At 46.0% G+C, this 27,205-nt stretch overlaps 2 protein-coding genes across 2 annotated transcripts in view; both read right to left on the reverse strand.

The window, feature by feature from the left end:
• The window catches only part of LOC116843727 (zinc finger protein Rlf-like), a 33,649-nt gene extending 8,176 nt beyond the window's left edge, over positions 1-25,473 (reverse strand). Inside the window, exon 1 of the mRNA XM_032814416.1 lies at positions 24,892-25,473. The gene's annotated coding sequence lies outside the window, so the exon portion shown is untranslated. The remainder of the gene's footprint in view (positions 1-24,891) is intronic.
• LOC116843743 overlaps positions 1-27,205 on the reverse strand; it is a 185,929-nt gene that overhangs the window by 14,588 nt on the left and 144,136 nt on the right. The gene's annotated exons all lie outside the window — the stretch shown is intronic.

Genomic DNA, 27,205 nt, shown 5'->3' on the forward strand with positions numbered 1-27,205 from the left:
CTCTCTCTCTCTCTCTCTCTCTCTCTCTCTCTCTCTCTCTCTCTCTCTGTTCTCCTCTCTATCGACGACTTTATACCGACCTCACCGATTTGACCAAAGACGTGCAGATTTCGCTCGAGCGCTCGCTTTAATTAGTAAGACTCCCTTTAATTTGCGTTTTATGCGGCTTGATTATACGCGCATAGATATGTATATGCATATATATATATATATATACATATATATTTATATGTGTGTATGTGTATATACCGCCGCGAAAAGTCAGTATAGACGCGTCTCCGTGTGTGCCCCTCTCTGTTCCCCTCTCACTCTTTCTCTATCTCTTTCTCCCGTTCGCTCGGAATTTCCGAGTGATTTCGCTTTCCGCTCTGATCCTGCCGCTTGATGCTCGCTTTTAATGATCATTCACGAGCCGATATTACAGGCGTATCCTGACTCCCGAGCGATGTCGCCTAGGTGAATCGCAGGCCTGACTCCGACGGCCCTTCGACCGCCAAGACCCTCCGTTTCGTTAATGAACGCTGGTACCCGATGATGTCCGGGTGACTTTCCCGATTAGAGCTCCCTCAACGACAAAGAAATCGGCGCTATACAAAATAACCCTTCCGTCCCTAAGACGAGTTTGCGATGAAATTTTAATGAATCCTCCTTGTGAATTTCACTTGAGATCCTTTAATGACAAACACCCACGCTCTCTCGTATTGAATTTGAATTAATAACAACCAACTGCTCGATTTAACTTTGCTCGAAGACGATATTTTCCCTCTGCTTCTCTCTCAAACACGCAGAGGAAAATCGAAAGCTTCGCCTTATTAACGAATCTCGACGACGCCGAACTGCCTCAACAAGCCCACGTCGCCGTGGAGAGCCAGCCGACCATTGGACTCCGACACAAGACTTTCCAGGTCTTGCCAGGACACCGTCCTCTCCGACTTCCTGAGCACCGTAGGTACGACAAGTCGTCCGCGGCACCACGCACACACACCACCCCGCTCGCACCCTTTACCACGTAGTCCGAGTCCGTATCGTCAGATGTATTTGAACCGGTTGGACTTGAGTATACGGTAGCTCAGGAATTGCTTGCTGTACTCGATCGAGAACATAACTGGGCCGGCGCGCAGCGCACGAGTCATAAGACACTGCCGTCGCGTTACAGAAGACAGTCTGCGCGCGTGTTATTTTGACGGAAACGCGAGGTGAGCCGAGAAAATATTCAAGGGATAATCTGTCTCTTTCTCTCTCTCGGCTCTGATGCGTCTCGTCGCCTCGAGGTCGACGAGAGATCGCACGGGAAAGTTCAACGGGGAGCTCGACGAGATCGCGGGAGTGCCGGAGCGTGGACGCTAAGAGAGTCCCATCCTTCCTGAATTGTGCGTTGCCCGCTGACCGATGACTCTGAGAATGACGTGTCGAGAAGAGAAGCTGAACTGGAGGAGGAAGCAGAAGGTGAAGGGTCGCGGGTCGAAGCTCGAGGGCGAGACTCGACGGTGAACTTCGCCGAGCTCGAGTTGCAGTCGCACGTCAACTAGGCTCTGTGTTCTCCGACACTTCTTCTTCTCAGTAGCACGTCGTAGCGACGTCTGATTATTTATCAGCGATTGCAGCACCGCTCCCGGAGGATCGATTGCGCGGATACTCGAGATTAGAGACGACGACGACTTAACTAACTGGTATCGCAGAAGCGCCGTTTATGAGAACGAAGAACATGAAGAGGATCGAACTGATGGCGGTGACGAATGCGCGGGCTTATATATAGTCGCACTATCGCCCATATCGCCCCTCCATGTGCATCACCAACACATGGAGCAATGATAACGCAGTTGGTACATCGTGTACACATCGACGGCCCCTTGCTGCCTCCTTGGCGGCCGAGAACTGGTGCCAAGCCGTTCGATCCGAAGACGGGGCTAAGTGAACGATGTTATAAAACAGATGGTCCGCAGCGTGTACGCGAATGCGTTTTGGTATTGTGACGTGGCACCTAATCTCGTATAAGCGCTCTCTCTCCCTCTCTCTCTCTTCCTCGTCGATTATTTTGTCCAAGTGCGACATAATCACGAATTTTATCATGCGACTCTTTATCTGAGAATTATAAAAATAACTTCAATTTAAAGTTAATAGTACACTTTCGAGCCACTTAATCTTCGGACTCGGGAAGCGCCTCAAGGGGGAACTAATAACCCGCGGGGAATTCCAAGAAGGCGGGATCAGGAGACGTGAGTGGTGAACAAATTACTCCTCTTCCGCGTAGGGATCGACCTTGTTGGCGGCTTTCAAACGAGAGAACGCATCTCGGGAGCCAACTTGCAAAGGCGTCTTATGGATCATTCTATACATGTTCTATTAGATAAAGATCGACCCGCGTTAACCCGCGGGAGCGAGCAGGACAGATAGATGTATCGCGAGTGACGAGACACAGGGTTGCCCTCTCATTGCTCTACCTCCCGCGCAGCGATCGCGAGCCACTGAATTCGGCGCGATCTGCTCCCCCTCGGCCGAGCATGTCGTTCACCACGACCTCTTCTCACACGGCCTGCTGTTGATCACGACCTGAGAGAGAGCTCTTAGGGAACAAAGTCCTCGACCAAAGCGCTCGCATATCTCTATCTGGAGAAGAGCCGCTGGCGACGGCGTGTTATCTGCAGCGTATTAGCGCATCGGCGTGAATGAGCAAGCGGTCGCAAGCTGAGTCAACAGAGAACGCCGGCAGCACCGTGTAATTTCTTCCCGGCGGGCGAAATCACGCGAAAATGACGACAGCGTCCCTGAATGACGGTCGACTCTCGGTCGACTCCTGCGGTCCGGGGGGCCCCCAGTCATTAGGAAGTGCTTGCTCGCTCGCACATTGTCGTCGACGTAGTTTCGAAAGGCGCGATCCGACCGTCGAAGGTCGTCGGAGAACACGTTTCCGCCGTACGATGACGCAATTGATAACGAGAGACTGGAGGAACGAAACTCGCGGCCGGCGCCGCGAGTGAGACAGAAGGTGCGACCCATTAGACGTTGCAAATGCTTTGAGCGCCATATGGACCAATTATGGCTTTTCTTTAAGCTTCATAGCGTTTGCAGTATCTAATGGATTCAGAGAACGAGATTAGAGCGTCGGCGAAGATCGTCAAGATAGCGGGGGAGAATAAAGAATAATAACAATGTTTTGCTGTGGGCGCGAGTGTCATAATTGGACGAGCTCAGGCCATAGATGATGTCGACCAAGAACGTGACGTGACCTTGAAGATCAGCGGGATAGTTAGCTAACGCGACGCCGACGCGGAGAATATGCGCAATCTGCAATACATCCCCGACAGGGGTGTACCTTGATAGAAATGTATGCAGTTTGCGTGGACAGCTGCGCAGTTATTGTCTAGTATTAATATATTCTAATCTCATTAGTTGCAAGAATACTGCGTAGAAACTGGATAAGAACTCGATAAGATTTTCTTCAATGATTCAAGCAGGCTTATAATGTGTATCGTGAAAAAATTTCTTAAAATATGTATTTATATTGTTTAAAAAGAGTTTGTAAAATTGCGTGAACAATGAATAAGCAGAAAAGCATAGAGCAAAAAAGAAAATAGGAGAAAATAAGGCGCTTGATAATACTAAGCCCTGACAGAGATAACAACTAAAGATAGAAAGTGACCAAAAAATAAATGGGGTATATGTTAATAAAAGAGAATTTCATTACAATGAGAACGCATCAGGCTATTCTGATGGCAATGATACAGAAGAAAACTATCACAATAGCTCAGATTCAGAACCTGACAAAATAGTACAACTACAATAATGGATAAAAGCACATCAGTTGATAATAGTGAAAAACATGAATATATGTTACACACCAAAGATTTCTTGCTTTATGGCTTTCATTAGCATTACAATTTTTCAACTAGAAAGCATACACAGGAAATAAAATATTACTAAAGTACTGTCTATTTTATAAGCAGTAGACTTGATTACCAATTAATTGAATACTTTTTATTCATTTTCTGTTCTGGTTTTGGTTCAATGAGTGGTTCATTTGATTTTGTGCATCGTTCGTGTACAGTAACTGCACAAAAGATAGAAAAGCGTTATATCTAGATTGGGATCCCAAGCAAATCACTCTGTAGTTGCTACACAAAAGTTCACATAACTGTCTAGTAACTATTCAAAAACTGCATTAGATTTCTACCAGGTCCTTTCCAGAAATCCTTACGTCGCGTAATGAACTTCTTCAATGGATATAATGATATGAGAAATAGTATAAAAAATTACAATTGAAAATTATGTTATAAAAGGAAAAAATACGCGCAACCTGTAGGGAATCTTCAATGGAGGCATATTTTCAGGATTTTCTTGTACTGTGCAATGAACTCCTCGTACTGATATAATAATACGCAACAAATCATGTAAAAATAGAAAAAATTATGATCTAAGAAAAGTGGGAAGGAAGAAAAAGCCGCGGAGATCGACGTATGCGTTATCATCGAGTGGTGGTGGTGGTGGTGGTGGTGGTGGTGGTAGCGATAGTAGTGGCGGCGGCGACAGCGGTGTCGTTTCACGACGCCGTTCTATGGAGCGGATATTGGCGCGCGCGGCGAAGGAAAAATTCTGCGTTACATAATTCGACTTGTCACGGATCAATTGTTGCGACAACACGCTCGCGCACCGAGCAATTTCGTAAACCGCGATTGGTCGGTCCACGAGCTCTTCAAGTAAACACTCTGACTGGTTCCATCGCTATCTGAATACGCGGAATGAACGCGCTAATTGGGAGCCGACATTTCCTTTGATTGTGGACGTTGATACTTTCAAGGGTGCGGGAGGAGGGGGCACTCGTGAATACGCGTACGTGGGGTTAATTCCGCGCGTCCGTGACACGCGTCACATCGCGTCGTGCCGCGTCGCGCCAGCACGATATTCTCAAGAATGCAGGAGCACACCTAATTGTCCCCGTGGCTTCGTCTCGCGCTCGCACGCAGCCGAGAGACGAACAATTAAACGGCACTATCAATCGCGCGGCGTTTAATTCCCCCGCCGTCGTAAATCGTAACGTCAGGAGCGATTTATAGGGGGAGCGCGTCGCGCACAGCCGAGAGGAAAACACGTTTCTCGCCGACGGAACAGATGTCGTAAAGCGCGCACCACGTGCTCGTTAAATAATGCTCCATTCTCCACGGATGAAGAGTCAAACGAGGCCGGGTCCAGTTTTCCGCTCCCGAGGCAGGAAGAATCGCCTCGCGGGGTATCCCCGGCTGCACCGTCCTCGGCATCGCTCCGCTCCGGAACAAAACCCGGAAAACCCGGCGACTTTCTTCGGTCACAAAGGAGAGAAAGATGGACCTCTGGTGACCCGTGAGAAATTTCCTTTCTGTCGTACGGCACGTCGCGGTGCCACGATGGCGTGTCGTCGCTTTGTTCAGCCGACTGATTGATTTACGACGCGATAATGCCGACCGGGCATCGTTAATGACCGCGGTTCCTTTCCTCTCTTTTATTGACTTTTTGCGGAAAAATAAAAAATCCCTCTCCCTCTCCCTCTCTTTCTCGCTCTCACGCAACGATAGTCGCGATGATATCGCGAGCCAAATACCGCGGCTGGCTGCTTGGCGATGCCTCATCGCCGGGGTGCTAATTGAACGGCAATCTAATCTTGTCGCGACTTGCAATCCGTGCGTCTGGTGGTTTGTTGAAGTGGTAAACAAGTTCAAGCATATCGAGATCAAGATCCACCTGTTGCTATCAACGTGGTTCGAATGGTTCTCAATGCCGCAGGCGAGCGTCGCATCTCAGCCACGATCACAGTGCGATCGAAATAGAGTTTGCCAAACCTTCAACCAACATTCTTGTCTCTTTCGTTAAATTACTTCTTTAAGTTTGATCTACCGTGTGTTATTTGCCTCTTGTTTCTTTTTCTTTATCTCTTTCTGACTCAGCTTTCTCTACCTTAAGCCTTCAACTAAAAAAAAAATAAGAAACAGGAAGCAAAGAACACATTGCAGATTAAGCTTTAAGCTTAATTTATAATGTATTTTTGGCTTCTTGTTTCTTGTTCTCCGACTTTTTCCGAGACTTGAGTCAGAAAGAGATCAAGAAACAAGGAAGCAAGGAATAGATTGTAAAATAAGTTTTAAGCCCGTGTCACACTACGGATTGGAAATTGAGGATTACGAATTGAAGATTAGATTTTGACGAATCAATGCACTTTGGTCTTGGCCTGCTTGGCTCCAATTGGTCAAGTTCCAATCTTCAATCCGCAATCCTCTATCTCCAATCCATAGTGTGACACGGGCTTAAAAGAGCTTTCATTCACTATGCATTAATTTTTACGCGCAATATCGTCGCGATGGATGATCTAAGCGAAGCAGTTTTTTCAAATCCACTACCTTTTTTTTTCTAAGGAGAATCGAAGAAGCAATCTTGCGAAAACGCCGATATGTGTACGTGAGAGAAAACGAACATTCCCGCGTTATCGCATTGACTTCCCGATAACACCGTTGAGGGGGTCCTCTTGCATTAATTGCCACCGATAACTGAATAAACACAAATTTAACGACGTCCGTCCATTCCTTTTATATCGCGACCTGATATCGCGTTTACCGTTGTTGTTATTGCCCCGTCGTATGTCGCAAGAATACTCTTATTGGAGTTCAATTTCGCGTATCTGTGCGAGGTTTGTGTGAACGCGACACGAATCATATACGTGTACAATTTGCGAGCAAAAAAGTAAAAATTGTATAATTTATACAACAATCTTTCTCTTTTTCCTATCTCACTTCCTTTGCCGCGGGGATACCTTGGAAAAAATGATCTCGAAAAATTGGTATAAATGTCTTGATGATTCGCGCGACAAGACAAAGGATGCTGAATGAAGTCGTATAATCTTCAACGGCCGCAGAGGGTCGGGTTAGATGCCAGACGGTCGATAGCCGTCGAAAAAAAATGGAGGATTGACCGAGGAACACGAACGCTATTGTCCTGCGATCTTAACTTCGAGGATGATCTTCGGCGCATCGTCGTTCTAAACGATTCGCATCGTGCAGCCATCTCGGATATATTTTTTATACGTTCCACCACACGTGTCGATTTTATTCAGTGTTTCAAACGGAAAACCCGACAAGATAACCAAAATATTCTTCTTGTACGTGCGAGAGAAATAAACTTCTAATCAGTATTTAAACGATCTCTTTTCGTTATTATTATTCATCTCGAATGTTTTATAAGTTGGAGCAAATGCCCTTTGCGATTTTATTCGGAAAAGTGTTTTGTTCGGAAAAATTGAAGAAGTAACGCAAATATTTTCCTCGCACATACAAGAAATAATTTTTGATCAGTGTGTCTAAATAATTTCTATCGTGTGCCTTCGTCCCGGATACGCATTGAAAGTTCGACCGCGTGTCGCTCGCGATTTTATTCAACGTTTTATCCGGAAGGTAAGGCAGATATTTTCTTTGCACATGCCAGAAATGGACTTCCGACCAATGTCGTGTCACATGACGACGATTCCGAGTGGAGTTATTTATAACAGGCCGTTTACTCTCGCGCGTACCAGTTCCCTTCGTCCGAGAATTGGCCTCATTTCTCGAAGCACCTCCGCCTCTTTCACGTGAAGTCGTTAGAGGCTCGGGCGGCCAACGGGGGCCCCCGATCGATTTCACAGGCGCGCTATGATTTATACCGGGACGTCGGGCGATGCTCGATTCCTGATTCATCCTCCGAGAAGTACCCCCAGCGACCTTACCACGGCGCATTAATGAATATTGTATGGCCACCTTTCTGCCCTCTCTCTATCTGCACTCCCCTCTTGACCCTCCCTACAACCGCCGGTTCCCACCCTTCATCTCGGATGACACCCCACGGACCGAGCTGCTGGTGTCGGCGTGCTTTGATCTCGAGGGAACGCGGCGAACAGGTAGAAGAGATCGAGAGAAGGACGTGGAGAGAAAGAGAGACAGAGAAAGAGCGAGGGGGAGACAGTAAGAGAGAAAGAAAGACAGAGGCGGAAGAAGGTAGAGAAAGAAGGAAGACCGAGGCCCGACGGAGATTCCACACGGCGGCCAATGGAAGAGAGCCGGGGCCCGACTCTAAACTCGAGAAAATATGTTCGGAGTTTTTAGATTGAGATCCGGGAGAGATAGCCCTACTCCCCCGCCCCTCTGCTCCCAGTCCCCGCCGCCAACACCCCCTTGCCCCCGCTGCCTTTTGCCTTCGCTGCTTATGATGTGTCCGTGGAACGCCGAAAGAGGTTTTATTTCCCTCCACCGTACTTCCCTTCGACCTCCCCCCCGTCAGATCTTTCATTTAGATTTGATTCCCGTGCTTTCCCCCGGGGGAATCACCGGGCTCCACTGCAGGTTCTTCTCCGCCGACCATTTCGGTAGCTGTTACGCTCTGCAGCCTGTTTACGACGTTTGTGAAAAATTGTACCGTCTTTCGCGTACACAAGGAGCCACTTTCTTTCTTTCTTTCTCTCTCTCTCTCTCTCTCTCTCTCTCTCTCCATCCCTCCTCTCTTTTTCACTCTTGTGTGGTGGCTTCGGATTTAACGTTACCGCAGCTAATAACTTGCTTTCGACATTCCAAATGTTCCCTTAATTAAAGTTACGTTCGGATGCCGATGGCCCGCTGGCGGTAGTAAAATTTGCTGATACAAGCGCAACGTTATTTAGTAACGAACTTGTTGAGAGAGCCCTCCCTGATTAAATTTAATCGAAAACGATGAAAACGAAGAACAGGAAGGGAGAAAGGTAAGGAAAAATCGAAGAGGAGGGTCCAAAGAGGACATCGAGTAACGTTACATTTACATTTAACGTTACACTCAACATTTCTTCTCTGATTAATGTTAATTATACTATTAATTAATTGCCTAATTGACAATGTAACTGTTGCATGCAATATTTGTTATATTGCACTGACATTGTTGAATAAGAAATTATAACATAACATTGATGTAATATTATCGTTACTTGGGGCGGAAGAGAGAAATCGTCTCTCTAGCGAATTCGCCTAAATCGAAATTTTGATCCTACTCTTCATCGACACTAATATCTACAATATTTATATAAAATATAATGTCGGTTTGTATGTTCCCTATTAACTTCTAAATCCTTCGACCAATCTGGACCAAATTTTGCATAGTTACTCTCTAGGACTCTACGGAAAATATAGGTTACTATGAAACATAGGCTGCGTTCGCTTTGAGTACTTACGCGCTGTAAGCGTCATTTTATCTTTATCGCTCATTACATGCGGGAAGAAGATAGAATGACGCTTACAGCGTATAAGCGCCCAAAGCGAACGCAGTCCTAGTCACTTCACTCCCTCCCTTTGCTTTCATTTGACACTTTATGATAAGGTGGACAATGCCGTGTAGTTTAAGTTAGTTTTATCTAATACCTACTTTGCTATTCTGAAGTCTATCAACCCTCTTGAATTCTACTTAACCTACTAACTTTGTCGAGAAGTCATTTTTAGTATCCACAATTCGACTCGAAATTTACTTCATAGTTCTGATCAGGTTGATCATAATCAATTATTTGGTTATTAAATCCTAATTATTAATCATTATTAATAAAGTTGGCAATGTTACATGACTTACCTAATAGCATTACCTTATATAATCCAGAAACTGGTTAGAATCAGCCTGATCAGGACCATGGGATAAATTTCTAGTCGGGAAGTGGAATTTTGTTCGTTTTCTGCTATTTAAAGGTGCAAAATAGAACTGCAGTTTTCAGGTATATTAAATATACACTGATCCTTTAGGATATACAAATGTTGGAAAATTCAGGTCGGAAAAGTAGGGCTAGGAAAATTCTAACTTGGAATGTCCAAAAGGAGATCCGGAGCGGACAAACGTGGTGGCGAACGTGAGTATAATTCCTCTGTCAAACATTCATTAACCCCCGAACTTTCCGTCACAACGGGAAGAAAGCCCTACGGGAAGCCCTCGTGTGCGCAGGGTGGCGCTCGAGAGGTCGAGAAAACCCGAGAAGAAAATTGGATCAACCCGCGCTCAGCGAGAGACCACTTTCGACGGCGTCGCGAGGTGGGAAAGCGAGTATACGGATCGCGTGGCGCTTTGCGTGTGGCTCGCACTACACAAAAATACGTCGAAGGTCGAAGGGAGGGTGTGCGATCTCCCCGTTGCGCAGCCGTCCCGCAGGCTCCGTGGCACTCGCAGCGGGGGTTGAAATTCCCGCAGCCTCCATGCGCTGCATCGCGCTCGGTGCTTCTCGTCGTGCTTTTTATTTGACTGCGCTGTTGGGGGGACCGCGGCGGGAAAGAGAGAAAGAGAGAGAGAGACTCGCCTTCTTTTTATCTCCTACTCTTTCGAAATCCCACTGGCGGCGACTCGGCCGATAGTCGTGCAAATCTCGAGTGTCGTGAGAGAAACACACGGTGGAACAGTTCCATGGAGGTTCCTTCGACATTCAGCGTGCCGATTATCGCCGATTCTCGTTATGAAACCAGCGACAGACGCGGGGTGCACGCACCTCTTCATCCACCGTGCGGAAATAATTGTCATTGATGAAGAGAGCGCGCATTGTGGAGCTTTCTCTTTCTCTCTCTTCTTTGAGAAAAGGCGACACCACGTACCGAGGCACGTACAACCCGAATGAGACCTCAGCCTGTGCGCGAAGTGCCCTTCCGGGCGATCCCGTGAGCGGGGGTAACCCGAAACCACGGCCGAGGTTGGCCTGGCGGTCGGGGATGGACGACGTACTCCCCGTTGATTTACCGTGGTTAAAGACGGAATATTAATATCGCAATGGCGTGCGCCTCCGGTCCTCCGCGTACGTGGAGGAGCGCGCACGCACACATGCACACACAGACATGCACACACGCACGTAATGCGTATTACGTACGGGACAGGAGGATGGCTACCGGTCGCAGCGGGAGAGCACGGCGGGGGTCCTCTACCTCCGCGCCGACTCGAACCTTGCTACCGAGGAAGAAGTGAACTTTCATCTCACTCTCGCCGTCTCTCTTTTTCTCTCTTACTCGCGCGCTCCTTCTACCTACACACACGCACGTCCATCCGTCTCTTTCTTCTTCGTCCTCCTCCTCCTCTTCCCCTTCGCGGTTTCCTCCCGTGGAAGCTGGTAACCTTCCGACGATCCTCGTGGTGCTACCACGCGTTGCCTCGTCGATGCAGCCCGGTCACGTGACCGGTTTATAAGGCCAGCGGCGGCAGACGGTCCGCCACTTGCTCGCCGTGCATCGTCTCGCGAGCTGCATCGCAGCACTTCCGTTTTCTTTCTTCTTCTTTTTTTCTTCCGCTTTTTCTTTTTGTTGCGGGAGCCCGCACCGGCCGAAAATTCGGGGTTACTGGGGGACAACGTGCGCGCGCGCTACGCAATCGTCGATGTAGGGTAATTGCAGCGATTGAAACCCGGCTTTCATTATGCGACCGCGAGAATAGAGAGTCAACGGGGGTACCATCTGTGCGGCAATGCGAGGCGCAAGGCATAAAGTAGCGGAACGCAAGAAAGGAAAGAAAGAGAATACGACTCCCCTTGAAAAAGAAAAGTTACACATTCTGAGAGCAGTACTTTCGGTCTGATTTTGATGGGAGGGGGGGGCAGGACACTTTGAATACAGAAACGAGTGATTTTGTTCTTGTCACACGGAACATTTTCTTGTTAATATTATTTTATTATTTAGTCAATTATATATATATATATATATATATATATATATATATATATATATATATATATATATATTTCTTTTTTTCCAGGAGTTTCTTTTAAACAGATTCACGATCGTGGGAATGAAGACGTTATCGCGACGAAGACAAAGGACAACGGAAGTCTGACCGATGTCGTGTAAACACTACGGGGGTCTGACGACGAAGCCCCCGAATCCGACGACGGCCACGACGACGGCGGCGGCGGCGGCGGCGGCGGCGGCGGCGGAGCGCCGCACGGTCCGCTTTCTCTCTCTCCTTCTCGGCGCCAGGGGCCTATTAAAAATGATGCTTAAAGAACGAATTATGGAAATGAGCCGTTATACCAGCTCCGGGCTCCCATATTACCGACGACTTAGTCCGCTCGCGTTGAAATTACAGGTTGCGAGCTCCCTTCCCCCCATGCATCCTTTTACCTACTCGTCCACTCCTAAGCCGAGGCAAGAGGGGCCCCACCTCCCCTCGGGGTGGAATACATTACGTTGATTTTCGGAATTGAAGATTAAATCCTCCCGCCGTGGGGTCCTGCCGCGGCTCTTGTTCTTCCTGCATTCCCTATGAGAATGATCTCGAGGGCGAGCGCGTGAACGCGCGTAAGTACGCGAGATCCGACGCGTTAGCTTCTCATGATATCGTTGCCGTCACGATAGAACGAGATGCCAACTGAATTATCCCCCGATTTCATTGCGATCTCATGTATCACCGCTCTGTCGGTATTATCACAAGCATGTCGAAGAACGACAGACAGGCGAATGAGAAATCTAATATCCTTCAAGGCGATTCTCGGAATAAAAATAACAACAAGATATATTACACAGTTAGACTCTGTCTCAGATATCTAATCAGTTGAAGTATAGAACAACCCACAAGAGCCACAGCAGATTGCGGTGCGAAATTGGGATTTATTTTCAGCAGGATAATTGTTTCTAATAGAAATTGCCTAACATTTCGAAGAATTCCTCGAACTGACATACACGGAGATATCACCTTCCACGTTAGATTCAACTCTATAATTTCACCTCAATTATTTTTATTTTAGGTGTGAGAATTAAAAATGTCGATTTTTTTTCTTTAAAAACTCGTTCATTTGAAAAAACCGTATAATATAATTTTATGCAAAGTATTTCCCTTCACTGGCTATAACTTTTTCCCATCTTTTTGGCAACTGATGGATACCATCATAAAAGAATTGTTCGTCTTTGGAGGCGATCCATTCATCGATCCATTTTCGGGTTTCTTCAACATTTCTGAAGTGCTGCTCAGAAAGGCCGTGCGCCATCGATCGAAACAAATGATAATCGAAAGGGGCAATGTCTGGTGAATATGACGAGTGGGGTAAGACATCCCATCGAAATGCTTCCAACGTTTCCTGGATCCGCCTTGCAACATGTGGCCTTGTATTGTCATGCTGGAAAATCATTTTGTCGTGTCTTTTAGCATATTCTGGGCGTTTTTCTTTCAAAGCACGGCTTAAATTAATTAATTATTGTCGATAACGTTCAGCATTAAGCTTTTCATCGGATTTCAACAGCTCGTAATACACCACGTCTTTTCCACCAAATACACAGCATTACCTTAGAACTATGAATATTCGATCTTGGCTACGATGTTGATGGTTCACCTGGCTTTACATACAACTTTTTGCGTTTGGGTTTATCAAAATAAACCCATTTTTCATCGCCAGTAATTATTCGATACAAAAACGACTTCTTTCTGAATCTTTGAAGCAGCAATTCACTGGTCATCAAACGCCTTGCGATGTCTCTTTCTTTGAGCTCATATGGCACCCATTTTCCTTCTTTGTGAATCATTCCCATGACTCATAAGCGTTTGCCGATAGTTGATCACTTAACATTTAATGCTTCAGCAAGTTGTTCTTACGTTTAACATGAATTTCACTCAATAAGTCTTCCAAATCTGTGTCTTCGAACTTTTTCGGCCGACTAGAACGATGTTTGTCACTCACGTTAAAATCGCCACTTCTGAATCGTCTAAACCAAAATTCACAAATTCTCTCGGTTGGAGCATGTTCATCGTAAACCTCGAGCATACGACGGCTTCCAGCGACACTTTTCTTTTGAATTAAACAAGAAAAGTAAAATCTCCCGCAAATGCTGTTTTTTTGGTTCAAAACTCGACATGTTTACTCCAATAAAAAATTGTGTTGTTATTAATTTGACAAACTATGACGCACTGAGTATTGTAGTATGATGACAGGTTAAGATTCAGAGCTGTCATTACATCAACAGCTGTTGAATATATATGATTAACGTCATCTTTTAAAAAATCTACATTACTAATTTCCACACAAATTTTACGCCCCTAATTTATCCCTTATCCCCCTTTGTTAATTAAAACGTCTTTTAATAATAAAAATAATAGGTTTCTCTTTTTTAGCTGCATTGAAATCTTTTGTTGTTCCTTTCTCTTCCAACGCTTAATATTACTCCAAAGGCAAACGGTGCAATCTGGCTTAGCCAAAAAGAACAGACCTAATAAGTCTACGTGGAATCGATTATTTTGTCATGTTTGAATATACGTAATGTCTCTTCCCGTTCTGAAAACATGATTACACGATCGACTACAACAATGCTTTGTTAAACACAATGACGATACGTTCGTATGCAAGCGAGATGGTAGAACAGTCGCGCACACGAAATCAAAAGACCACAATGCCACATTTTCGCAAAAAATATTTTTCTGAAGCGAGGCGTTGGTCCGCCCGGCGAACCACGGGAGAGTATACGCCCTTACCTTGCCCGAAAAGCTGCCAAGGCCCCATGGAAGGTTCACGAGGTCAAAAATAAACAGGATAGCGCGGTTATAGAAGAGAAGGGAAGCGCGGAGTGAAAGAGAAGGGCACGGATTTCCACAAACGTCTCTCTGGCTCTGGTCGTATAAGTGTTCAACCATCGGGGTTCACTGAAAACCTCACCTTCGCACGTTTCTCAGTTTCTGAAAAGATCGCGCGTCGCGGTAACGTAGGAAGAAAAATATTTGCTAACTGCTCCCTTGCCCTCTCCCCCCATCCGCGACCCTGTCCCCTGTTTGTACGACGCGCAGGAATGTCCCCGGCGAACGGCTACACAGGACGTTGGAGAAGGTTGGAGGGACATTTTTGCAAACACGAGCAATCTCTTACATCCAAAGCCGCCACCTTCGGAGAACGAATGATACCTTCGAAAACTGATATATTTGATCGCACGAACATCCCTCGAGCGGTACCTTTGCGCAACTGATGATATTAAACATGAACAACACTCAGAAAAAAAAAGTTTGATAATTATAATCACACAGAGAAATAATTACTATAAATTATGGTCAAGGAAACTATTTTTTTAAATTAAATTCTACTATGATGTTAATGATAATTTTACCTTATATACATATTACTTATATTCTTGTGTTAAAACAACCAAGAAATATGGTTGGGGCCAAGAATAACTATAATTTTAGTTAGGTTAGCTATTTTCTTCTCTCGGTGTAGTTGACGAATTCCAGAGGGTTCCAGAGTAAAGGAACGTTCATCGCGTTAAGGTCCTTCTGCATCTGTCGCAATGTCAATCGCAAGCAGATGCAATCTAGGTAGCGGAAGCTTCTAAAAGACTTCTTGAAGACATCTTCAAGACGTCTAAAAGACGTTCTACCTTTCTAAATGTCTTTCAGGCTTCTTTCAGACTTACTTCTGTTATCTCGACGGTTTCGCAACAATTGAAGTCGAGCCGACTCTTGCGATCACCGTTCAGACGAGCGTTGCGTCTGCTCGTGATTGACATTACGATGGATGGTGGGAGAGTTTTTACACGCGGAAGAATCACGGCTGCTTCTCTTTCTCTCGCCTACGAAAATCGACAATTAATCACGCATCTCGCACCTCACGGTAGTAGATCGCAAGAAAGCGAGTAGAAAGCCGTTCCAGAAGATCGCGGAAACCGCACCCCGCATCCTCGCGCGAGTTAGATCGAGAGGGATCCCCGGGATGAAAGAAATTGTAGTGGATAGGGGCGATCCCGGGCTGCTGGGACGCAACATCAACAGCACTACCACCGTGGAATTTCGGTGTCAGTGAGACGAATCGCTAAACTGGGCCGCATTGACAAATGATTCGAACATCTCGGGCCAGGGGAGGACCGTGGAGGACCTCCCACATCGCCGAATAAACGCGCGCGCGCACGCTGCCGTCGTACGTTTTCGTGGCTCCTTTCTTCGCAGTTTGTGTTTTACGTTTTCTGCCGTTCCCCCCAAGGTTAAGGCCGCGCCGAGAGATGAAACGATCCGCGGAATCAAAAATAGAATCCGGCCCTCTCTCTGTCGCGAGTGTTATCTCCACCGATTTGTATACATATTGGGTAGTGCGATAAGTAATTTTGGACTTTTCGGGCGAAACGAAACAATTCTATCTTTATGTCGTAATGAAAGATACAAAAAACGTACTTTTTTATGATCTGTTTATGTTATCCTTCGAATATGTGTTTCATAAAATTATAAATAATAAATAAAAATATTATTGTAAATAATAAATTAATAAGTATTAATATAATAAATTTAATTAATAAATCAATGATAATTGGTAATAATTATAAATAAATAAAGGAATAAATTATAAATGACAAAGAAAGAAATGATAAATGATAAATAATTAAAAAATAAACAATGTAAATATTATTTATGTGAAAAAATAAATGATAATAAATTACAAATTATAATATATAATTGTTCCATTTTACCTGAAAAAATACGAAATTATTACACAAGCCAAATATTACAACTTTTTCTTTTCTCTTCCTTTCGACTTTTTAGATTTGATTGATTTATTTAACGGTGAACACGGTTACTTTGGAAAACGTCGCGAATCTGTCGCTTCGAGCCTCAACTGAGTTCAAGGAGTCGCGGCTTCGATAAGTGCTTTTCTTTTGTGAGTGCGTGAGTAAACTCCGAGCAGGTCGTTATATCACGCAGCAGCCGCCGCGATAATACCGCGCACACTTGTGCAAGCACCCCGGGTGCTTACCGTTCTCTCTCCCTTGCTCTCTTTCCTTCTTCCTCTTTCTTCATTTGCATAACGACCAATATACATCGATGATAATGGACTCGTTAAGAATGGTTATCCGATCAGATACCGAAGTCTGACGAAAAATATTTTCGCGTCTATCTTCGTCCGCGCGTCGCGCACTTAATTAGCATTCTTGCACTCGAATTGCACGCACGCACGTTACATTAATTAGTGTCTTGTGTCGCGCGACGAAAACTTTTCATTTATCTCGATTATATTTGTAAACACACTGACGCAACTTGTGTCTCGAGGTATCAACACGTGGACGTGACGATATATCACCCCGACGAAACTCTAATTAACTAATTAGTCGTTTGACCGAGCACGAACGAGTGGCGCACACCTGTTAGCGGTTTCGCCGCCGGTGCCACGTGTTTTGCGCCGAGGCGCAAAAGTTGTTCTTTACGGTTAAACAAAGCCCGATAATGCGCGGCGATAAAGAGGAAATAAAGGCAATCTCTCCGGGAATATTGCGGCGGGTACTACGACGCGGCGTTGCGTAATATCTGCCGAGTATCTTCCAACGAGGCTATCGTACTCCTCCAATAATAGCGCAAACACAGCGCCCGCATTGCGCTCGGGCGGGTCTCGCAATTGAGCGACGCGGGGATAATGGAGTGCTTGTCACTGGCCGCACCAACAAGTGGGCTCAAAAGGACGACTGATTGATTCATTAGAAACCGATTAACCAAAAGTTTCAACACAAACATTCCGACAAATGCAAGCGCGCGCGGTTTCTCGCAATCTGGGAGAGGTTCTGGCTTAGAACAAATAAGAGATTTTGATAAAGCTTTTTCAAAGAAATTAATAAATGTACCAATATTGAATTTTGACTACACTATTTATAGCCATTTTAAGTATGAAGAGATTACTTAAAAAAAAATTGTAATTCCGTCCAGATTTGTTGTATCGGACGTAATATGGCCTGGCTTTGTTTACTGATTCGCTGATTATTTTAGGCAAATAAAATTTTAATCAATTAATGCTCAAAACCACCAAACCGTGAATACTTGTAGCTTGTCGGTAAAATAAGACTCAGGAAAGGAACTGACAGATTAATTAAAAATTAATTCACACAAATTTCCAAGTACAATCGCCCCGATAGAATGCTCGTAAACGGCGTAACGACGGTCCAAGGACTGACAAAGGAGAGGATCTTCTCCGCGAGAGGGGGTCTTCTACGCATCTTCTGGAGGAATTATGAACGTGGAAATTCTATGCTCCGCGGACATGGGAACCGGCGGAATTAACGAACCATACATGTCGGGGGTCCCAGGAATTCATGGTATTCCTCGATGTCTACTGGAAGCTCACGTTATCAGCATGACGTAAGATCGCTTTGATAAACGCGAGAATACGCCTCGGCGAGGGGTTCCTCGTGAAGGAGGCCGTTGTAGCCGAGGATATCGACGAGTCCCGACGATTCGCGCGGGCGTGAAAGATGCGCCGAATCCCGGATGTAGATTGAGGCAGGAAACGCAATGTCGGAAATTTACGACTTTGGGAATCGTGCTCTCTTAAAGTGAATCAGTGAAACATCATTGAAAGCAGTGAGTATATACTGATTTGCAGCTATAAATACAGCATTGAAACTGCTCAGTGTTATACTTATAACTGATATCAATGACTATTGACTGATTCACTTTAAGAGAGTGCGAAAAACAAGATGAGAGAGAAAGAAAAAGCCAAAGATAGAGAGAATGCAATGATCCAGTGCGGAGGACCCACTGTCCCGGAAACTCCCCGGGGGATTTGCGAGGAGAGCGCGCCTCAAGTTCGCTCCTGCCTGCACGTTGCTCGCATGTGCCTCAAGAGTCCTTCTTCCTTGGACCTCTTCGCGCTCACGGTGGTGGTTCACATGGGACGGCGTCTCCTCTCTATACGCGACTCCGCGCGACGTAAGACACCGTGGCATACCACACACAACGCGACACCTCGGCTCCGAGTTGACCGAGGACTACTCCGGCAGGACCACACACGAAGGATCGCCCCTCCCCGGCTCTTTTTCTTCTTTCTCCTCGCCACTTGCCTCGGCGAGCACCGGAGAGCCGCGAGCCGCGCGCGGTCCTTCCTTGTTCCTCCGGGAAATAAATAAAAGGACGGGGTGAGCACGAATTAGTGGAAGGACGCGAGAGCAGAGGGGAGCAAATCGAGAGGGGCAGTCACTTAAGCATCGTGTCGTTAACCACGTTCGGGAAGGAGGACGATGCGAAGAGCCGGTGGTCTTCGGAAAACGCGCTCATGAGTGCATCGTCGCGCATCGTTACGGAATACGCACGAGAAGTCGACAATCGGCACGATCAATCGGTTGCGATTGCCGCTCACGGAGATTAATGCGTTCGCTATCGCGGTTCATTTGCGAAAATCTCCCCGCGCAATATTTTTTTATAATTGTATCAAACAGATTTCTAATTGTATCTGATGATCAACTTAAATCAGGAAACATATTCTTATCAATATTTTTGTATGGCTGTAATTGCGTCACAAACACAAGACAGTTTTTTTTTTCATAGTCCAGTTTTATATTGAAGATTGTCTAGAGTTCATCTTTAGATGCTCTGTAGCCAATAAAATGATCCATACAAGGTCTAAAATCAAAACAAAGACGAACTCCAAACAATCTTAAAGTGACTTCTCTGTCTGTATATCGCCCTTAGTCCGTTCATGTGGATACGGATGGATTATCACTGTCATACATTTACGAGCCGTTAGTATCTCGTGAGAAATCAATGCGTCACATCTATGTGTCGCTTGTAATGAACGTGCTAATAACCAGCTACGATTGTCGGTGCTTTTGAGCGTGTGTCGTTACGAAGACGTTGCGAGTATTTGGAATTTATAATATTCTTTAGTCGATTCTTTCTTCAGTACGAAATAACAAACAAGGATATTGGCTTGTCACGGCTTGTCACGGCTGTCTCGCCATAAACCTGCCGATTTTGAATGTCGATGTTGGCAAAACAGACTATGCTTAACATCCTGCCACACACCAATGGACCACTCGTCTAGGACTTATGCGGGTTAAAAAGTCGCTCCGAGAGGCCGGGGGGAGCCCTTCCCGCATTGTTACTAATTGTACGTCTCGACGGTGGCGACCACCGTCCTGGTGGTCCATTGTGCCCCATAAGTTTAGTATACCGTCTACCGACAACGACGACATTTTTACCGTCACCTACGGACAGAACGGAAGATGTTGCTGCGAAGGTCGCTCCTCACAAAAGGGCTCCTCTACCACCGTCGTGGTGCACGGACAGACTGTTTTTGCGAGTCGTGGAAAGAGTAGCTGACCAGCCGACCAAAACATCTCATTGTTCCGTTTATGGCGTGTTTTGGGTACGGCCGACGACGACCTCTCCGCTTACGAAGGCCGAAACGAAATTCGCTTCCTCGTTTGTAGCAGTTTCCACGTCGCGGTACGTCGCGGTGCGTGCGTGAAGTGCGTTGAGCCGGCGCAGACAGCTCGCAAAAACTCGCCGCAACGAGCAGGATGCAACGAGCGCAATCGGTATTTCCTATCGAGCGTATGCGGCCGAAATAGAGCGATTCCGGTGTATATCGTTAATGCGCCGTGATTCGGAACGTCGAAGGGCGGAAAAAGTTGCCCCTTCTCCCGACTATCGCCCCTTCTGTCCCGCTCCGTCACGCTGAGAACGCGATAATCGGGACAATTATGAATAAGCAACGCGGTTGCTATTTTCCATATTTGATATCCGTGTCCTAATATCCTTTTTAAAGTATTCTTTCTTCCTTCTTTTAATTCCTTTCCCCTTTTCAAATATTACTCGAGCGAGTGAGAAATCTTCAGAGGGCTGATGTCCGCTTAAATCTTTGTAGGAGTTTAAGTCTTTATGAAAAGACAGTTTAAAACTAAGGTTAAGGTTTTAGTCTGTCATATTAGTCATTTTGATCTACACTTCGAATAATTTAATTAAAAAAAAAATTAATTAATGTTATTTCACTTTTCCTCTGCAAAAAGATGATTAAAAACATTAAGAAAATGCACAGGACCGACATAATGCAGTTTTATAGGGAAGAACGTCCAACAACCGGCACTCATTACAGCTCTCACCAGTTTTTAGCACCCTTGCTCAGATCCCATCAAATATCAAGGTGTATAGAGATTTATCAATTGTTTATTATTTATTTATTCGTTTTTCTTTTAAATTTCCCAGTACACCTTGATACTCGACAACGTCCGCGCAAGAATGCCGACTACTATTGGATGATTCCCCTATTTTGTACTGTTCTTCTATTTAGTTGTACAGAATTGCAGTGTCAATGAATAGTGGGTCGTACCTGATATTACATAAAAAATTTTTAACAATTTTAATCACAAAATTATTTTTTTATATAACATGGGGTATTTCACCATATATTGACATTTGTACTTTTACTCTGTATAAACATTTCTAATTCTATACAACCAAATAAAAAAAGAGTGAAAAATACGAAAGCTACCTTTATATCAATATCCAACGGTACCTTTAAGGCAGGTTACAAGTGAGAGACAATTAAGGGAGTCAAAACGACATTTCTTTGGTAAAAACTGTTACTAGTGCTACTACCAGCATTGGCATCGACGTTGGTAGAAACGAGCATGAGAGACGAATCCCAGTCGATCGGAGCTAACATATATCCTCGTTCGCGAGGTTGATAGGAGGCCGCAGCCACTGCAGCCAGCGAGAACGGAATCTCTTCGGCTTGCGCGACAAAAGAAACCGTTGAGAGTTCGTCACTCTCCGGAGGACCCGCCGGTTGCCGTGGAAGCCCGCGGATTCCCACGTGGGCCGTGCGTCGAAGGATGCGGGCCGAAAATATGCAAATCTTGACGCGTATCCCCGTGCTCTCGCGCGATTCCTCATTCTGCTGCCGGGGCTGCCTGCCCGGTTTACCCACTTGCGCGGTACCCGAGGAGGACCCACGGCAACCACTCTCTTTCTCTCTCTCTCTCTCCCTCTCTGTCTCTCCTTCGTTTCTTCTCTCTCTCTTTTCCCCGGTGTCATTACCATACGTGACCATAAATGAAACCTGTCTCTCCTATCCGGCGTAACAATAGGACAATCGCGCCTCGCGCGACACAAAGGCGACGTACGTGTCCCTCTAAGTGCGTATACATATGCACCCTCTGCCGTAGGTCTCAACTTTTCTCTTCGACTCCCTCCGCGTGCTCCGTTATCCTCCTCGCTTCTAGACCGCGAGGTGTCCCAGGCCAACGGTCCTGCGACAGGATACCGGTTCCAGCCTCGCATCCTGAAGCGGGACGTTTCGTCCTGCCTTCGCAGGAAGGCGTCGCGCCACGGAGTGCCCATTGTCTAGTCGCGATTAGGCGAATTCGAAAAATGGCTCGGGCCCGATGCTGGAAGCCTAACGGTCGTCGGTGAGTTCATAGGTGATCGTTTTTCTGGATTCCCTTCGGAGCGAACGACGGTCAACGGCCGTGCAAGACGGATATTTTCTAGGGACCAAACCCGATCGGGGATCCTTCCTCAGAGCGAGTCCGTGATAATTCGTTACGACGAGGACCTGAATTTTCGTTTTACCATTTCCTTTTTTCCCTTTCTTTTAACGACTCGCTCGACCAACGACAGGGACCAGACAGAAACTTAGAGAGTTCTCTTTGACTATCTTGAACGGCACCATATTGCTATAACGGTTGAACCAAGGTTTGTTCGCTTCATAGCTGCACTAAGTTGCACTGTTCGCATCGAAAATGAAGTGGATTCATATTTTCTTTTCCAGAAAAGAAAAAAAAAGGTTTTTGTTGATAAAAAAGAATTCAGAATAAAGACCAAGGATTACAAGACGGTACAAAAGTATTCGAGAGTATTCAGCTTTCCTTACTTTTTTCACATTTCTAATTTAATATAATATTGCTTACATTTGACGAGTGAACAGTCAACAGTGAGAGAGACAGCGCAGTCAGTTGCGATTTGTAAGTTTACATTCTTTTAGTAACAACAGAACTTGAACGGCTTTTCTCAATGGACGAGAAACGTTTCAGTGTTTTTCAAATCATTATAAGGTAAATATACCAATGCCCGGACATGTACCTAATTCCGGACACTGTTATTATTTTGAATATTTCTCTAAATATTTCATCTTTCAACGTACACTAAATATAAATATTAAATGTATGTATACCACACACATACACATACACAATATGTATGTATTGTACATTGAAAGTTGAAATATTCATATTCAAATATAAAAATAATAACAATGTCCGGAGATGAGTACATGTCCTTATATTTACCTTATATTTTGTTTTTTTCCAGCATAAGCACAAAGTCCTGAATGTTTCGGTTAAGACAAAGGTTTGATGTCTCCAAACAAAACTCAAAGATGATGAACATATTTTTAATGAGCGTTAGAAAGATAATGCTCAAAGATAAACATAACACTTCTTCACACAAAAACAAGAAATAGAAATAAGATAACGGTAGATCAAGGAAAAGAACAATAATAGGTTATGAAATAAAATTCGATTTCTTCAACAACCTGGAAGGTGCATCTATGAAGAGAACAGAACTTCTCTAGAAGATCCATATGATTCAGACGAGCATTACCACCTCCACTTTCGCAAGAGATTACTTCCATCGAATTAAAGTCGCGCCAAGGGACTTCTCGGGGACGTCGAACGGTAACGTCGACGCAGCCCGTTCCTTTCTTCGGGGTTCTCCCTTTATCTTTCGACGCCCGTAAGAGGATCTCCGCGGGCGCGGGGAGCAGACTCCCACACTCTGAATGAGCCGTGCGGGTTTTTACGCAATCTCATCGAATCCGCTGTGGGTCATATTGTTGCCGAGCCACACGCTGCGTTCGCGGGTATCTCGGATCCCGTGGCCTTTCTCCCATACCTGACCTGAGATAATCCCGTCCCGGTGCGATGGGTGCTTTATCCCATGGGACTTGGTGCACGGTACGGCCCGTGGGCCTCTCTTCCTGGTGTGTGTGTGTGTGTGTGTGCATGTATCTCTCCCGCGGATTCGAAAATGCCTGCACTGTATAGGGGTTCCGTGTCGGAGGTAGACCCGCTCCGATTTTTCTCTTTTATGTCGCTCTTCGACCCCTCGTTGTGACGTGTCACAACGCTATGGCGAATCTCGCGGCGGCGACGACGACGACGACACGGCGAGGACGACGACGTTTGTCACCTAACTATTTCTGTCGACTGAGAAAGAGAGAGAGAGAGAGATTCGACGAGGGGGGGATTCTGTGTTTCCCTTCAGATTCGGAAAATAGATCACCCCGGGCTAGAATCGCTTTTTGATCGAGGCTACCCTGCTTTCAGGCTCTCAAAAGCGTCAGGGAGAAACGCTGGTGAGAGGGGATACGAGAGAGAAGCTACAAGCGCGCGAGATCGCTGAATATTGGCGAGCTTTTTAAAACGTTGTATTGCGGTTTGCGAACTTCGCGAGTCTTCTATCATCCACGCGGACGTCTGGCGATACGACTGGCCGGCATCGGAAGGCGAGCGAGTATTATAATCTGCACGTTTTTGGTCTGTTTTTGCGTACACTTGCAAAACTGTAAAGGCGATTCGTCCTTCGTAACCTTTCTCACGTCCGCGAGTTTAGGAAACTGGTTTGAAAGGTCTTCCGGTGCTGTCGTTTCGTGGAATCCCGGGAGATCGATGGCTCCCCTCGAAAATTTGATCGCGATAAACCGTGGATCGTCTTCGCTATGTCGAACAAAAAGTAAAACGAAGGAAAAAGAAAAGAGGGAGAGAGACAGAAGAGACAATCTCCTTCTCTCTTTTTCGCGGTTGGCGCGAGATGACAGCCCCGAGAGACCTCGTTCGACCAGCCGGGTCTCGATGTGGTTTCTTCATAATTTAAAGCGAATTTAGGCGGATTTGAAACTCGATCCGCGCCATTGAAACTTTATCGCGTGTCTTTTGCGTTATTATTCGCCTCCACTCATTTCCTCGTTACATAAATCATTAGTCTATAATCGATTAGAAATTCCTCGCTCGACGTTCGCCGTGCGCATTTCAATATTGTATACAGAAAGCTATAAAACAGCAGGTGTGTTTATACGATTTGAGACTGTCACGTGTATGTTGTGTGTGTGTGTGTATGCTATTTTCAGCATGAAATTTACAAAGAAATCACATCGATGCCCGGGGAAGGAACAAAACGTTCCAAGAGTAACTTGTTGCTCACCAATGACGGATTAGCCGGTTCTTTTCCGATCTTCTCGGACGGTCGATCTTCGCGAGAGCCGGTGGCAAAAATCCCTCGGGACACAGTGGCCGCACCTCACAAGGAAGAGGAAAACCCGGTGGTCCTCGTTCCACTTGCCGAAATACTATGTACCGATTTTGCTTAAGCCCACAAAGCGGCCGGGAACGTTCCGCCTTGTCGCGCACTGCCGGTCGGTGTCCGACTGCCGAGAGGATCGGTAAGGATCTGCTCCACGTGGTCGCGCTGTTCTCGGACACAAGCGAGGAGATATTTACGTCACGTGACGCTGAACCTCTCCGTGGATGCTTCACGGTTGCGATTTCACGCTTTCCTCGAAGACACGTGCAGCGGCGATGAGGTAGGAGAAGAAGAAGAAGAAGAGGAGAACGAAGAGGAAGAAGAGCAAGAGACGGAGAAGGAAGAGGAGAAAGAGGAGGAGAAGGAGAAGAAGGTGAAGAATGAGAAGGAGAAGTGAGACATGGAGCGTGAGTCACGAGAGAGAAGTCGAAGTCTAAAATCGAACCGCCGGTTTCCAAGGATGCTCGGTTCGAACTGAGAGCACGAAGAAGTCCCTCACGAGTCTCCAGCTTGGGTGTGGGTTTTCGGTTTGTTTTTCCTTTTTTTTCCTCTCCGTCACTCTCGCTCTCCTGGCCTGCGGTCTCTCTCCCACTCCCACCTCTTGCGCCTCTTTCTTTCTCACTATATGGGTTTGGTCTTCTCTGTTCGCTCCCTCGCTCATTCGCTCTCTCTTTCTTTCTCTTTCTCTCTCTCTCTCTCTCTCTCTCTCTCTCTCTCGGTTTCTCCATCTCTCGCTCGCTCTTCTCCTCTCCAACTAGTCCTTTCTCTTTTCCTCGTCAGGGTCGATGTTGTGGGCCCCCAGGGCCTCTGAGTGGCGGTCGTCCTGCCGTCAGGAGAGGGGGTCTTAACCTAACATAACCCGGCCGAAACACTCCCCACCACGTGTAACCCTCAACCCTTACCCCTACCATCATCCACTACGGGCCTCAACGAAAGAACGAAGGTGTTCGCGGGCTCGTCGATGGTTAGATATGTGGCGGGCCACGTGCGTTGTGTGGGTGCAGTAATTTAAAGGCGAAGAGAGCGCACAGTCATTCTCACACCGCCGGTACATTTAATAATGCGCAGATCACGCGAAAATTGCCCATGAAAATACGCAAGAGAGGCATATGTGCTTTAATCGCAGATAGACTTTCCCCACTTTCCGACTGTTGTCCAATTGGGACAGAAGAGAGACAGTCGCTATTTCCGCAGACCAACCTCCAGAATTACACGCTGAAAGGACCACGAGATAGACCATGGCGAAAGTATTATATCCCGTGAAATCTTTGACTTATTTCACATCTTTATTCACGTACTCATTCGCGCTCGAGATCGAAACACGACACATTTGCGGCGTGCACACAGGGACCAGCCGAGCTCGGATGATGGGCACGGGAGGAATAAGAAAGCTGCAGGGTCTTCTACAGGGCGAGACCCACATGCAGGGGCACTCACACATTTACTTACTCACTTACTCACGCACGCATGTACGCACCGACGCACGTACACGCTCTCTCCAAGGGACATCGCCTTCCCGCGCTCGAGCTCCCGTGCGTGCACGCACACATGAGGAGCGCGAGGAGAAGAATCATCCTAATATACCCTGAGAAGAGACGTAGGCAGACCTGCCCCCTGCTTCGAATGCGTTTCACTCGCGATGCGTGTAATACGCCCGCTGCTGCTGCCGGCCTGCTGCTGCTGCCGTTGGCCGGCAGCGCGTATTCACGATGCGTTCATCATGAGATCCCCGGGGATTTCAGGTGGTTCGGAGGAAAAATCGTGTGCTTTAAACTTGCAAACTAAATGGAGAAAATCGCGCCACTGAGATTTGTGCCCCATTCATAACGACCGCTAAGTATCCCTAATTAGCTATCTCATTTGTATAAGATTATGTCATTAGGTCCTAACTATTAATCAATAGTGAGATATTAACGGCACATAAGGAGCAAGAACGGATGTCTTAGTGCTATTAAATACTAATATTACTTTTTAATATTAATATGATTGTGGGAGGATAAAATTGTCCAGTATGTTAAACGCACGTATCGAAATTTTTTCTTCGATTATCGTACGTGGAGAATCAACCTTCCATACTTAGACCGATCCTTGAGTCTCAATTTTTAAATATATATTTTTATTAAAATCCCAAACCCCATTAAACCGAAGACTCAAATAGATTCCTTATATATGTTGTTCGGTCTAACTATTAATCCCTTGACTGTGTAGCGAAAAT

The sequence above is a fragment of the Odontomachus brunneus genome, unplaced genomic scaffold (assembly GCF_010583005.1).
Source record: "Odontomachus brunneus isolate Ranch 3 - 2012 unplaced genomic scaffold, Obru_v1 Obru_scaffold_035, whole genome shotgun sequence".
Taxonomy (NCBI): domain Eukaryota; kingdom Metazoa; phylum Arthropoda; class Insecta; order Hymenoptera; family Formicidae; genus Odontomachus; species Odontomachus brunneus.